General features: G+C 40.8%; 1 long non-coding RNA gene across 1 annotated transcript in view; it reads left to right on the top strand.

Moving 5' to 3' along the window:
• Positions 1–2,360: 2,360 nt before the first annotated feature.
• The window catches only part of LOC120411735, a 113,998-nt gene continuing 110,358 nt past the window's right edge, over positions 2,361–6,000 (top strand). The window contains exon 1 of the long non-coding RNA XR_005604243.1: positions 2,361–2,437. This is a non-coding gene — a long non-coding RNA (uncharacterized LOC120411735). The remainder of the gene's footprint in view (positions 2,438–6,000) is intronic.

Below are 6,000 nucleotides of genomic sequence, written 5' to 3'. Positions count from 1 at the left end.
GATGGAAAAAGTCTATCCTGATAATAAATACAAAGTCAAGAAGTCTCATTTGGGCACATTGTGCCCCAGAAATACAACTGCAAAACCAAGATAGTGCAAACCTGCGTTCTAGTTGCAGGTGATAGTGATAGTGATCATCTCTGATCTTGGGTGACAAATTTCGACTCTTACCCTTTTCCTGTCTTCTAACTGACTTGTGTACATCAGCCTTGTTCCTAAGATTAACCTAAATGTAGCTAAAGAATGAAGAAAATTTAAGCCAAATTTGCCAACTGTGTGAAAATGCACTAAATCTCTTTTAATCTATCTGGCCTTCCTTTGCTTAATGTTTTCCTTCTGTCTTCTCCTATCTCCTCTCACTTTTTTCGCTAAACATATCAGCAAAAGAAGTGTAAAGCTGAGATGAAGCCTGGAGATTGCCCCTTGCATTGCTACAACTTTTCTCTGAAGAAGAGTTGTCTTGAGATTTCTATAGTTAATCTTCTGGGTATATATCTCTCTGCCCTCTGAATTTAATATTGAGCCAACAGAGAAAGAGCTCCAAAAATCAGGAGCAGGATCACTTGCTCTGTTATGACCAGCAACAATAATCTGAACCAAAAAGCATCCAGTTCTTTTGCATTACACCCTCGATCTCGATCTCACCTAGGTTTCCTTCTGTGGTCTCTACCTAGTTACCTTGAATCCTGCCTCCTTACTGGAGATGCTTGGCAGATGCAGCTTGACTAGCACCACCAGATCCTACTGGAACTCTGGTTTGTCTGAGCAACTTGGTTGTGGAAACATCAGCCTGGGGAACTAAAGGAACAGTAGAGTTCCATGTGCCAGTGGGAATTGCATCACAGTTTGGAGGGGATGTAGCTGTACTCTGGTCTCTGTGCATACCTAAGAAATAGGACTGCCTGAGATTTGACTGTAGAGCTGCCTATTGAGAAGTGCCAGCTGGTTAAAAATGCCATTTTCTCAATATATTCTCAACAATTTTTTTTTTTTTTTTTTTAAGTTCTGTGAATATATTTGCAGCGTATTTCTCCTAGGATGAATGTTACTCAGTTTTGAAACAAAAGATTATTACAACCAACTTATTTTGCTGAAAAAGGCTTTTTCTGAAGTTCCTACTCCCGTGAAAAATTAACGTTTTAAGGTGGCCTTATTAGCCTTCCGTCACACTAGATTTTACTCTAGGACTGTTAATTTGACATTTGGGGGTTCATTTGGATTGTCACTTGTAAAAATGAGAGACAAATGAGGCCTTTGAGTCTAGTCCAATCTTAATTTTTACATAAGTGCCTCAAAAGCCCATAGCAGCCAACAGCCATCTCAGGTTTTCCACTCAACAAAATCTTTCTAACCTTATTATATTTACCCACTTATCAGCTATATGTTGAGCTATAATCAGGCATGGCTTAACTGGTTTTGCTAGGTAAACAATTACCCTATCAGACTCTTAACTCTGTAAGACATTGTATGGTGATAAAAAAGACAGTTTAAAAATTTATATAGATTTTAATTCAAAATGCCTCACGAGAGGTTTTGGCAGGTTCTGTCAGTCTCTCGTAGCAACAGCAGTGAGAGAGAGCATTTGGCTCTAACAACAATATGATCTCATTACATAGGACAGGAAAATAGAGTGAAGAGACAAAACACTCTGTACTAATTTTAGGTTCCACTTGAATCTGTGACATGTATTTAAACTTGTCTTCACAGCGTCCTCATTTGGGTTGAATCTCTTCAACAACATCTGATTTGAATGGATCCCCAGTTAACAGCATAACTTCTTGGTGCTGCTTAGCTTCCTGTTTGCTAGTGGAAGGCTTTTACATTTATTTTGGTACTTTCCTCTTGCAGATTTTTGCATCAGTATCTGACAGAGCAGAGTTTCATCTGAAACCTGTATGTGAGAAGCCACATGTTCAAGCTGCCAGAGTTGAGATGACATTCAAACTGAACTTATCCTTAGTGTTTTAATCCTCTGTGTTTAAAAAAAAAGTCAGTAGGAATGCACAAGAAGTATCCTCTTAAAATGTTATTGATTTATATTAGTAATTTTATTTTATCCTTCATCATCTTAAGCCACTTCTAGACAATCCATACACAATCAGTAAAGTTATTCTAACTCTGTAGCATATTTTGTGTTAGTAATGGGTTGAAACTCTGGGACACCATACCCAAAGCTGATCTAGCACTCATGTGTTGTTCTAACAGCTCAGAGAACTCAAAGTGGACTGATTTTCCTGGCTGGGGATTCCCCAGGCACAGGGAAATCTGCAGCTGGTGCTCTCTCTGCATAGCTGGCTTTCTGCATGAGCACAGTGCTGCAGCTGCTCACAGGGCGCCCGTCGGGACCAGCACCCAGCGTGAGCACCAGGAGAGCTCTGTGGCTGCTCTGGCACTCACTCAGGAGTTGTGCTCTGCGGAGTCTGCTCGAATCCTAAAGGTACTGGAAATCCTGCTTTGGAAATCGGAAAAGGGGGAAAAAACTCTCCCTCCACGCATTTTTGACTGCAGTGATTCACAGGTGGTTTGGATTACTTGAGTATAATCTGAACTCTTTGAGTTATATAAGAAATATCTCCCTCTCATGCTCTACTGCATAAGCCCAACATAAAAGCTTAGGACTTAGGATGTTAGGCATATAAATCCTATCGAATTTTAGTGGAATTTAGGGTATTATTTGGTCTCTCTTGAAAAATTAATTCTAAATCTGTGCAGGATTAGAGGAAACTCCCACTGTGAACAAAACTTTTCCCCAATAATGCACACCTTTTCCTGAAGCTTCTAGCCACTGTTACACTGTTCAAAATATCACTTAATGCCTGAGGAGTCTGGCAGAAATCTTTTAAAGTTCCCCTCAGTACAGTAGGCTGCAGACTGCTCTAATTTACAGCAGCAATTTCTACTGCCCCATGAAACTTTGGATTTTCCTTTCATTTAAGTTAATAGAATTTATATAACTATATTAAGAGTTGCTTGAGGCAAAGAATATATTAGATAAAGGCTACAAGAGTGGGTTTTCCTTTTTTTTTTTTTTTAAGTGAATTATGTGGTTTCTGGTGTTTTAATTGACATTCTGTAAAATGTATGTTTTTCTTGAAAAGTGAACATCCCCCCTGTTTGTGAGAGCCTTTAATGCTTTAAAAATCCTAGGAGTTACAATACCCATCTTAAGCAATTTTCCAATATTTCTTCATCCTAAGACTCTGTTACCCCACTTAACACGACTGTTCTGCCCTACAGAGCCTGCCTTTGAGCCCCTGCAATTGCAGGCTCTGCCCTATCTTTTGCTTTCAAGATAGGGCAGTTCACAGGTAGTGTTAAGTATTGTAAAAGTAGTTGCCAGGCATCTCTCAGGAGCAGAGGAGTTCTGTTTGAGACAGTACTTCAGTTTTATATTGCTGTTAGCTGTCAGCTATCAGCTTGAGGCTCTTGCCCTGCTCCTCTCCTAGCTGAGCTAGCTGCATTCCCATCTCACAGAGGAGGAATCTCCCAGTGCTGTTTGGCTTCCACATTATTTACACTGAAACATCCTTGTAGGAATGGAAAGAAGCAAAGGTCATGTTAACAGCCCCATGTTAAAGGTCAGCAATACCATGGTAACAGTGGAAATCCATCCAGCTGCCTGCAGAAAAGTTGAACCCCTTACGAAGAGGAAACAACCCAAATAAACAGGGAGATAGATAAAAAGCAATATCTTAGCCCTGAGCCACGCGTCGAGTGGAAACGTAACATTTGTGAGCTCGTTGGGTATTTCCTATGCCTAACTTTGAACTGCTTTACTCAAAATAAAAACCATAGCAAATATTTTGAAAAATAAGCGCCTTGTAAATGTTCTGCCTCTCAACCTGAGGCTTTCTTTTCACTGCAAGCGTGTAATGCAGCCAAGTGTTGTTTAGTATCCTTCCTGTGCCTTAAAGTGTGACTTTTATGGGTGACGTTATGTTTATGGGTCTTTGTTCATCCTCGGCCTCATGTACCCCACTGCTGCTTCCTCTGAGGCTTTGCCGCCACACCGCAGGGTGTTAATTTCCTGTTTTGAGTCTGTCACAGACAAATTCAGAGCCTTGATTAAAACACAACACACAGATACATGCTGCTGACAAAGGCGCTAATAAAACTCTAAAGTTTAAAGGTGGCCCTGGTGTTTCCTCACCGAGCAGCATGGGGACCTTTCACCTCTTGGAGACATGCTGTTTGCAAGGGTTTCTTTTCTTTTTAATTAGGGCTCGCCTGAATGACTCTTAGCAAACTGCTCTAGCATTTGGTGTGTTTGGTTTATGGATGTATCAACTATAAAACATGCACCGCTTACTTGAGCTTTCCTTTAAAAAAACCCCTGAACCTCAACAAACCCCAAACAAGACTTATGAAACTTACAGGAACTGCAAAGAGAGGAAAAAAAAAAAAGGCTTAAACAGAAAGCCTGTTGATTAGGGTGATGGGTCTGGTATGTAGGTCCCTGTAAGACGCATGCATGGGCATCTGTGTTGCCTGACCTCTTATCTTGCTCACTGAGCAGAAGGGGTGGGGAAAAAAAGCCAGCTTTTTCTTGCTTTGGTGAAAATCCTTCCTTTTGCACTCACATTCAGCAGTGGAATACTTACAAATATCATCACTTAGGCATGAATTTCTACAGGGTTTTCCCTCACTTGTTTAGCAGTGTTTCAGCACACTTATTTTAAACTATCCTCTAGAGTCATGGATCTAACCAGAAAATAATTTTTCCTATTACCCAGTAGATGCTTTTTTCCCTGCTCTTTAGTGTGATGTGTTGTTCCAGCACCACTGTGAAAGCCCTTCCCCCCTACATAAATTCTGCACACATATTTGCAAGACTGCATTTTAAACGTGGATTTGTTCTAATGGAGGCCTTGCTATTTTCCTACAGTGTTGGGACCATTTCTTTTTCTGTTTCCAGTGAAATATTACTTCTGTATCCTAATTAATTTTAACTTTTACAAGTATATTTGGAAGCTGAAGTTTCTTACCTAGTCATTCTGATGTATGACTGCTAGTTTGCATGTCTGCTATAGCTACTCAAAAAGCCAAATACCTCATTAAAGTTCCCTCATAATCAAGAGGGAAAATCTAGAGTTTCTCTAGCAGTCATAGAGATCTCTCTTTTAATATATGTGAAGTTTAGCTAAATTTAGGCTAATTATATCTGGAGAACAAATTTTGTAGCCTGATTTCTTGCAGATATGGCTGTGCCCCTCTCCCTTGTATCAAAGGAAATACCAGCTCTTCATAGCCTTCAGACAGAAATGGCATTTAAAGTCTTGTAGTAGCTGCCTCTGACCATCCCTCAGTGGTTATCTTTAAGACTGCTATGTCTTCTTTCCTCCTTGTCCTCTACTGTCCTATATTTGAGCGTACCTGAATGACTTCCTTTTCACCTCTCCTATGTACTCTACTTCAGTGGTGTCCTGTGCTCACACCCAACTTCTTTTTCCCCACAAAATCAAGTCTCAGTGTGGCTGTAAGGATAACTTCAGGCCTGTTGCATGGAGAGAGCACCTGGAGTGGTAAATCTTACCCATGCTGAAGATGCTGTGTGTCACCTTGTGCACTTTTTGCTGGTATTGGATGGACAAAGTCAGCTTCAAACCACACTTTTCCTCTGCTTTTGTGCTGCAATATTTCCTACAGCTCAGGTTCATAGACTTTTGCTGTGCCTGTGGGTTCCTGGACCCTCTGTGTATGCTGTGTTGTAGTAGAAGGAAGAAACTGCAGCTGCAACTTAAGTATGATCTGCCCAGTGAGGCCATAGCACATAGCTGGGGAAGCAGGAAAGCTGGTCTGGGTCACATCCTCAGTGGCTCAGTAAGTGACACTGTGTGCCTCTAAAGACACCTTGCCAGGCCCTGTGGGGCAAGGCCAAATGAATTCTTTGTTGTTTTAAAGAGTGTCCTGGACCAAGTAAACTGCTGCAGGATTTTGTGTGGATCTGACTGAATCTTATCTAATCGGTTTGAACTGCTTTATATCATCTTCTCCTTCCTT

Source organism: Corvus cornix, chromosome 3 (genome assembly GCF_000738735.6).
Source record: "Corvus cornix cornix isolate S_Up_H32 chromosome 3, ASM73873v5, whole genome shotgun sequence".
Classification (NCBI taxonomy): domain Eukaryota; kingdom Metazoa; phylum Chordata; class Aves; order Passeriformes; family Corvidae; genus Corvus; species Corvus cornix.
This window is presented reverse-complemented; position numbering and strand designations above follow the sequence as displayed.